Source organism: Chrysemys picta, chromosome 4 (genome assembly GCF_011386835.1).
Source record: "Chrysemys picta bellii isolate R12L10 chromosome 4, ASM1138683v2, whole genome shotgun sequence".
Taxonomy (NCBI): Eukaryota; Metazoa; Chordata; order Testudines; family Emydidae; genus Chrysemys; species Chrysemys picta.
This window is the reverse complement of record NC_088794.1, coordinates 103,152,122-103,162,031: the sequence shown is the minus strand read 5'-3', so window position 1 is coordinate 103,162,031 and position 9,910 is coordinate 103,152,122.

Below are 9,910 nucleotides of genomic sequence, written 5' to 3'. Positions count from 1 at the left end.
TAATGTCACAGCTAACCTGGTGGCTGAACTTTGTGATTTTGTTCTCACCCACAACTATTTCACATTTGGGGACAATATATACCTTCAAGTCAGCGGCACTGCTATGGGTACCCGCATGGCCCCACAATATGCCAACATTTTTATGGCTGACTTAGAACAACGCTTCCTTAGCTCTCGTCCCCTAACGCCCCTACTCTACTTGCGCTACATTGATGACATCTTCATCATCTGGACCCATGGAAAAGAAGCCCTTGAGGAATTTCACCATGATTTCAATAATTTCCATCCCACCATCAACCTCAGCCTAGATCAATCCACAAAAGCGGTCCATTTCCTGGACACTACTGTGCTAATAAGCGATGGTCACATAAATACCACCCTATACCGGAAACCTACTGACCGCTACACTTACCTACATGCCTCCAGCTTCCATCCAGGACACACCACACGATCCATTGTCTACAGCCAAGCTCTAAGATATAACCGCATTTGCTCCAATCCCTCGGATAGAGACAAGCACCTACAAGATCTCTATCAAGCATTCTTAAAACTACAATACCCACCTGCTGAAGTGAAAAAACAGATTGACAGAGCCAGACGAGTACCCAGAAGTCACCTCCTACAAGACAGGCCCAACAAAGAAAATAACAGAACACCACTAGCTGTCACCTTCAGCCCCCAATTAAAACCTCTCCAGCGCATCATCAGAGATCTACAACCTATCCTGAAAGATGATCCTTTACTCTCACAGATCTTGGGAGACAGACCTGTCCTCGCTTACAGACAACCCCCCAACCTAAAGCAAATACTCACCAGCAACCACACATCACTGAACAAAACCACTAACCCAGGAACCTATCCTTGTAACAAACCCCGATGTCAACTCTGTCCACATATCTATTCCAGTGACATCATCATAGGACCTAATCACATCAGCCATACCATCAGGGGCTCGTTCACCTGCACATCTACCAATGTGATATATGCCATCATGTGCCAGCAATGCCCCTCTGCCATGTACATTGGCCAAACCGGACAGTCTCTACGCAAAAGAATTAATGGACACAAATCTGACATCAGGAATCAAAATACTCAAAAACCAGTGGGAGAACACTTTAACCTGTCTGGTCATTCAGTGACAGACCTGCGGGTGGCTATATTACAACAGAAAAACTTCAAAAACAGACTCCAACGAGAAACTGCTGAGCTAGAATTGATATGCAAACTAGACACAATCAACGCCGGTTTGAATAAGGACTGGGAATGGTTGAGCCATTACAAACATTGAATCTATTTCCCCTTGTAAGTATTCTCACACTTGTTATCTAACTGTCTGTCTGTACTCGGCTAGCTTGATTATCACTTCAAAAGTTTTTTTTCTCTTAATTAATTGGCCTCTCAGAGGTGGTAAGACAACTCCCACCTGTTTATGCTCTCTGTATGTGTGTATATATATCTCCTCAATATATGTTCCATTCTATATGCATCCGAAGAAGTGGGCTGTAGTCCACGAAAGCTTATGCTCTAATAAATTTGTTAGTCTCTAAGGTGCCACAAGTCCTCCTGTTCTTCTATTTTCATTTGGGGCGATCTTTCTTTTAGTAGCATTGCAAACTCTCCAAGAGTCCATCCTTCACTTGCTTCTTTTGTACAAGTAGGACATTGTTTTCAATTTTTATTATTAATAATAATCATTAGGATTGTTCCTTGAAAAATCATGGGGAGAAATTCTCTACTTTTAGAACCTTTCACTTAAGTGCTTTAAAAAATGTTTAATACAGAACCCACAGGTTAACCTTTGCTGCCAAAGGGAAAATTTGGGTACTAAAATGTGCTGAAATTAAATTTTAGTGCACTTCAAAAGTCAGGAAGAACTTACCTCATTGCCAGTGTTATCAACTTTTCTGATTTCATCACAAGCCTACGATGGTTGGTGTTTTCCTTAAAATCTTAGCTCTAGGATCATCAGAGTACATGATAACCTGAACTTTCATTTTAAAAAGTTTCTAGCCCTCATAGTTCTGAAGAAAAGCTTGAAAACATGAACCCTACCATCTTGAAAACCAGGAGGCAAATAAAAAGACCTCAAAGATATATTTTTAAAATCTCACAATTTTTAAACCAATCATGATTTTGGGGGGCCCTGAAGCATGGTTTTTGAATGCTTGCAGTTGGCAATACTGCATTATATTTCATTTACTTGGCACAGGCACTGTGGAGTTAATCCTGCTCCTTTCTCTGAAGGTCCAGTGCACCCTTTGGCTGAAGACCCCATGAAAGTCCACTTTTTGATCAAAGGGGGTGAAGTTTGACTGTGGTAACCAAATCCTTTCTCTTGTGTGAAGATCCTTGTGTGTAGTGTTGGGGAGAGGTTGTGACTGGAGGTTCAACCACTATATAAATCCTGAAATCTTTCTTCCTGCAGAGTGGGTGCTAGGGCCAATTTCCAAGAGCAGCTACACTCCTACTCTATGGCCTAGGAGGAATGATTCCTCCCTCTGTTCCCCATCTAGAGATCTCTAGTACCCAACTCCATTTTACTAGGTGCTAGGGAGAAAATATGCCTGTATCTGAAGTGAAAGTGTATAACCCACATTATTCAGGTACAAGTGAGGTTTCATAGTTACATAACCCATTGCATGAGAATTACAGCGCCAGCTCCAGGCACCTTAACAAGCAGGTGCTTGGGGCGGCCAAGGGAGAAGGGCGGCACCTGCGGCAATTCGGGGGAGGCAGGTCCTTCAGTCCCTCTAGGAGCGAAGGACCTGCCGTCAATCGCGGCTCTTTTTTTTTTTTTTTTTTTTGCTTCGGGCAGCAGAAATGCTGGAGCCAGCCCTGGAGAAGTATATGATATTTTCAGAATCAAAGATTAATGAATTATAGGAATATAAAAGTGTGGATTTTGGAAACAGCCTGGTTTTACCACAAGTTTCTATTCAGCTGTTTAATCTCTAAAATATGTGTGTAAAATTAACGGGTTAAATTATCACCCAACATATAGTTACTATTTTTTTCTTTTACCAGCTGTAACAGCAGGTAGCAATCTCAGTCTACCTTGAAGGCATCATCCATTATAAATTACTTGCTTTCAATCATGAGTGAATTTATAATGATGGAAAATCACCAGGGAACCCCAATACTGTTCTCTCTGCAAGAATGTACCTTAAGAGTCTTGAAATTATCAGCTTTTTCAAAATATCAAAACTTACATATTGTGTATGCAATTTGGTTTCCTCAGAAGGATCTGAAGGTATCTAAACATAAGGTCTTCCTTGCTCACTGACCTTGGCAAGGACATTTGTACCAGGCAAGCTCTAACCCTCAGATAGGGTGACCAGATCACCAAAGAAAAATATCGGGACGCGGGGGGGGGGGGGGGGGGGGGGTGACGTGGGGGGGGGGGGGGGTCGCGGGGGGGGGTGACGTGGGGGGGGGCGTGGCAGGGGGCGGGGCCAAAAAAAAAAAAAAAAAAAAAAACTTCCTCCGCAAGTGCTGGAGGGAGGCCCGGGAGACTCAGGGGAAGCGCGGGGCCGGGGTGAGTAAGAGTCCGGCCTGGTCCCGAGCAGGCAGGACTCAGTCGGGTGGTAAGGAGAGGAGGGGGGCGGCCCGCGGGGCCAGGCGGCGGTTGTTCTCCCCCCCGGGCAGCGGGACTCGGGAGCAGCCGCTGCTGCAGCTCCCACTGCCGCGGGGGAGGAAGCGGCCATGGCGCTCCGCGGCTGCGGCTCTGGCGCCCCCGAACCCCCCGAGCCGGGGCCTGCTGCGGGGACCCAGTAGCGCGCACGCTGGGCCCAGCCCCTGGCCAGCGTCTGGGCTGCTGCCCAGCTGGTGCTATCCCGCGGCGGCCCCGGAGTGGGGGCAGCAGGCCCCAGCCCCCCCGTCCCGCAGGGGAACGAACGGGGCTGGGCGGCCGATGCCTCCACCCCGGGGCCGCCGCGGGATAGCACCAGCTGGGCAGCCCAGACGTGCCTAGCCAGGGGCTGGGCCCAGCGTACGCGCTGCTGCAGGCCCCGGCTCGGGGGGTTCGGGGGCGCCAGAGCCGCCGAGCGCCATGGCCGCTTCCTCCCCCGTCGCCTGGCCCCGCGGGTCGCCCCCCTCCTCTCCCAACCACGCGAGTCCTGCCTGCACTGCGCCAGGCCGGACTGTTACTCACCCCGGCCCCGCGCTTCCCCTGCGTCTCCCGGGCCTCCCTCCAGCGCTTGTGGAGGGAGGGGGAATGGTGAGCCCGGGGAAGAGGCGGGGATTCGGGGAGGGAGCCAATCGGGGGAGGAGGGGGCGGAGTCGGGGCAGGGGGGGGGCGCGAGCACTTCCGGGCTCGAGGCTCGGGGCATTTCCTTGTTTGTCCGGTTGTCCCGACCGCATGTCGGTCGGGACGCGGGACAAACAAGGAAATATCGGGACGGTCCCGATAAAATCGGGATGTCTGGTCACCCTACCCTCAGAGGCAGTGATTCAGGATATTATACCACTGTAAAGGTTTCATCTACCCTACAGTACCTTCTGGGCCATCATTTAAACCATATCAATCTCTGCCACTACCCCAGACAGCAGCTGTAATAACGCTATGTATGAACAATAGCTTCCACTGAAGCTGTATTGCTACTCCACAGCCAGCCTTTAGGGGTTGTGCAAGAATGATGTATATATACTTCACTTTTCCTTGGAGACTGAGAGCATCTCATTTGCAGTTCTCTAGCACCTCAAACCATTAGAACAGAGCTGAGTCCCTAGGTCTGTTTAAGATACAAGTCTGCCATTTGCATAGCATATTTAACTGCTAGGCAAGCCTCTGTGTTACAGATACATGATCCGAATGCAGTGTGTGGGGTTTTTTAAAAATTAATATTGTATTTTTCGTGTTAGTGGGGATTCAATATATTGCAGATAAACTAAAAGTTGGTTTTGCCGCATCACTTCTGAGCTCTATGTGGTTAGTTTGCTGCTAACCTTTCAGCATAATCAGAATATGTATAATCTGAAGGTCCTGGAGTCTGCTGGGAAAATTGGCTGGAGGATTAATTTGGATCTAATTGAGCACTAATGCTTCTTCTCATAATAGGACCCACAGTATGAAATGTGTCTGACTGATGTTCCCTGCATGTGATGTGTGCCTATGTTTGATAAGCATAAATTGCATAGCACTACCCTAAAATTATTTACTTTTATCAAATCCTACTAACCTCCCCAGGTGATGTGAATTATGATGCAGTGGTGATTACTTAATCTGCAAAGCCAGAAGTCTTTAAGCAGTCTTACATTTTAGTGTATTTATGTTGAAATAATTGTACCACAATTAAAATATTACAATGCTAAAAAGAAATGGTTTCAAAGGTGGCACAATTCTTACAAATGGGTGATGATTTTTTTGGTGGTAGGCTATAGCTATAATTCAACCTTCATCTCTTTGCTCTATGAAAACACCACATCGCTAGATAGGTAGCCAGAACAGTAAAAGTAAAAGCTTTTCACCCATTTAGACATCTTCAGGTTGGTTGAAAGAAGAAAATATGGGCAATAACAAAAGCCCTGGGTGTTAGAAATAGGACTTTGTTTATTTAGATTCTCTCTACCAGCAAGTATGTCACAGTCAGTCTCGGTATCAGCCTCAGTATGCTGATGAGCCACTCCCCACTTTCTTCTTTTAACCAGCTTTTTAAAGCTATGTCTACTCTGAAATTAGACACCCATGGCTGGCCTGTGCCATCTGACTTGGGTTTATGGGGCTTGGACATAGAGGATGTTTTATTGCGATGTAGACATTTGGGCTTGGGCTGCAGCCCAAGCTCTGGGACCCTCACAGGGTCCTAAAGCCTGGGCTCTAGCCTGATCCCGAATGTCTACACTGCAATTAAACAGACCCCTTAGCCTATTGACCATGGCTCATTGCTTTTCAGGGAGCTGGTTTTACTGCATTGCCGTAACTGGGTGCTTATATTGGCAGGAGACAAATCTGAGAGTAGACTCATGCACAACTAGGTCAATGCAAGATGGATTATGTCAACCTAACTTTGTAGTGTAGACCTAGCCTCTGTGTTCTAGCTGCAGATATTTTTTCAGTAGTATATGATTTCCTAGAAATACTTTGTAAGGCACATACAAGGATTTGTGCATCATGTGATTGCAAATTTGATTTTTCTGAAAAATATGTTAAAGGGAAAAAAAGGGAGAGGACAAAACAAGAAGACAGAACCTACAAGTGCTGTCACCATATTCATGTTAGTTAATATGCAGCATTGGCTAAGGTCAAGGCAAATTTGCAGCATCAGTGGGATAGAAAATTAAGTGGTCCCTCTTTTATTTAAAACCCACCGCAATGCAATATTCTTTGAAGTCAGGAATACAGATTAGTCATTCTCTAAAAGGTGTAGATGTCATGGGATTTTCAAAATTCCTAGTCTTCTTTGAATGCAATCAACGCATGCAGAATTCCTTGGTCATTTATTTTATTGGTACATTTATCGGCACTCTATGGCCTCATCGCTGTAGTAGCTGAACATCTCACAAATATTAATGAATTAAGCTTTGACCTATCGCTATTCCAACAAGCCTGTTACAATTATTTAGTCTCTGGCAAAATGAAAATGGCCTGCATTTAAGATATTGTTTTTACCCTTAAATCACCTTCAATGATACTAAAATCATCTTCCCAGAATACTAGAACAGAATTAGATGAAATTACTGTATAAGGCCAGATTGTAGTAAATTTTACTCTTGTTCCTGAGGCAAGTTGTCTCACTGAAAGCCATGTCAGTGAAGTCACTGAGTAAGTGATCACCATTATGAGTATAAAGTTACCAGAATCTGGCCCACAGTGATTAGACTTTGATTATTATGAATTAAATTCATTAGACTTATTACTCCTTGTTAAAATTGGCTTCAGTGTAGCTATGTTGATTTATTCCAGTTGAGGATCTGTTTTCCTCTATTAAAATTCATATGTGTAATTTCATTATCAAAATCATAACCATTTTCCTAATTATTTTAATTATTAGTTTAGTTAATAAAATTTATAAAATTCATACAGAGTTTGATTAATTGAAGCAATATGGAATCTAATTAATGTGTGTGAAATGTTGTCATGGTTAATTAATAATTGATGGTTGTGTTTTGTAACCTGTTATTCTCACAAAAGTCTTTCGCTCCTTATGATTTATGTCAGTTATAATAAAGAATATCTCTTCCAAAAAAACCACCCATAGTACTGCAGGTTTTATATTGGCCAGGGATTCAGCTCAAAACTTTTCTCTCTGACTCTTGTATGCAGCTAATATTTGTGTGTGGGAGATGGCCATTCTGTTGTCCAATACACCAGGAACCACCATTTCTAAATAGCATATGCTGCTACAGCCTAAGCCAGGGATCAGCAACCTTTTGCACGTGGCCCATCAAGGAGATCCACTGGGCCAGGATGGTTTGTTTACCTGCAGCATCCACTGGTTCGACTGATCGCAGCTCCCACTGGCCATGGTTCGCCGTTTCAGGCCAATGGGGGCTGCAGGAAGTGACGGCCAGCACATCCCTCGGCCCGCGTTGCATCCCGCAACCCCCATTGGCCTTGAACGACGAACTGCAGCCAGTGGGAGCTGTGATCGCCTGAACCTGCAGACGCTGCAGGTAAACAAACCGTCCCTGCCTACCAGCAGATTTCCCTGATGGGCTGCATGCCAAAGGTTGCCAATCCCTGGCCTAAGCTAAAGCTCTGTAGTTGAGGGTGTAACAGATTTATATTCTCCATGGATTAGGCACAGAGGGGGACATGTAACACACACTGAATAATGTGCACATGCATATGAGAGAAAGAGAGAGAGCAATTCCAGTTTCTTTTTCAGGGCTTTATGCCATATCTACAGTACAAACTCTGGTCAACGCAAGTTACGTCAACGTACAGCCACAGAAGATTGCATATTGTCAGAAGCGTACATACTTGGCTGCTTGTGTCAGTGCTGTGAGTACTTACCAGGATTGCTTGAGTCAATGCAAACTACAGTGAACCATTGATAGGTATCCCAATGTGCCACGCACCACAGTATGGTGCAGTGTCTTTTGGGAAATTTTCACAATGTATTGTGGGATAGAAATCACTCACCCAGGAATCTCTGCGAGCTTGGCATCAAATTCCCACCAGGCAACTTTCTCCATCCCATAATGCAATCCATATCCTAAAATTTTTACACCCTTTTCTAAAGCTCACCAACCCATGTGGCACTTTTCAGTGTCCACCATCTCAGACAGAAGCATGGAGCCCAGACACCTCTGAACTATTCTCATGGACATTGCAAATACAGAACACAAAATTCTCCAGTATTATCAGAGTCTTGGGAAGTACCACAACAACAGGGGACATGACGAGTTCTTGGAGGACAGATTGCTGAGGGATATAGCAACAAAGAATTCAAGGTTGTTGGTGGCATTCACAGAGCAATTGCAAGTGGTGGAGCACTGTTTTCTGGGCCGAGAAACAAGCACTGACTGGTGGGATCACATTGTAATGCAGGATTGACACAATGAGCAGTGGCTACAGAACTTTAGTATGTGAAAAGCAACATTCTTGAATCTGTGTGGTGAGCTCGCTCCAGCCTTCCAGTGTGTAGACACCAGATTGAGAGCTGCTTTGATAGTGGAAAAGTGAGTAGTGCTCATACTTTGGAAGCTTGCCAGAATACTATCAGTCAGTTGGAAATCATTTTGAAATTGGAATGTCCACTGTCATGCAAGTGCGTAGGGCCATTAATCGTCTCCTGTTTCTCTGGACTGTGACTCTTGGCAAAGTGCATGACATAGAGGATGGATTTGTAGCCCTGGGGTTCCCGAACTTAGGTGGGGCAGTAGATGGCACACATACCCCTATTTTGGCACCCGCCTACCTAGCTACAGAGTTATTCAATAGAAAGGGTTATGCAAGCCATGGTGGATTACTGGGGATGCTTCATCAGTATCAATGTGGGCTGTTCAGGAAAGGTACAAGACACTTACCTCTTTAAGAACATAGGACTGTTCAGAAAGCTACAAGTAGGGATAGTCTTTTGTGACTGGGTAATTACCATTGGCAATACTGAAATTACAATAGTGATCCTAGGGGACCCAGCCTAACCCATGCTCCCCTGGCTCATGAAGCCATACACTGGGCATCTCATCAGCACAGAGGAAAGATTCAACTACCGACTCAGCAGGTGCAGAATGACAGCTGAGTGTGCTTTTGGTAGACTGAAGGGATGTTCTTGATACTTATCCACTAGATTAGATCTCATTGAGAAAAGTATCCCAATGGTTATAGCTGCCTGTTGTGTCCTGCAGAATATCTGTGAGGCAAAGCTGCTGCTAGGATGAAGGGCGGAGGTGGAGCAGCTATCTGCTGACTTTGAACAGCCAGACACAATAGCCCAACCTGGAGCTATTCAGTTGAGGGAGGCTTTGAAAAAGCATTTTAGTGGTCATCCACAGTAGTGTGCTGTGTTAGAGAGTTCTCTGGGCTTGGAGCTTTGGAATTGTGTAGGGCTTTCTGTACATGTATAAATCTGACTGAGAGATTTCTTGTATTATGTGGTGCTTGCTGTGCATTTACATTTACATTTGCTTTGAGTACGACTATGTATTCTGCAATATGTGTTATGAATTAATGAAGATCATTTTATTCTCCAAAAATAGAACTTTATTGAGTGGGAAAACCAGTGCCAAAACAAAACAATGACAACAAACCCACAATGCGCAAAAAAACCACAGGCAATAAACCTTTAAGATAAATTAGCAGAGTGCAACTTTAAAATTGGAAAGGAAGTAAACATTTCTGTCCATTTCAGTGCACAACTGTAGTCCATTGTGGCTTCACATACACCAGCTGTGGTTCTTCCTACAGGTCAATGCATGTGAAAGTGTGGTTTTTCCCTACTGTCCACCATCATGCAGTGGTAGAGGT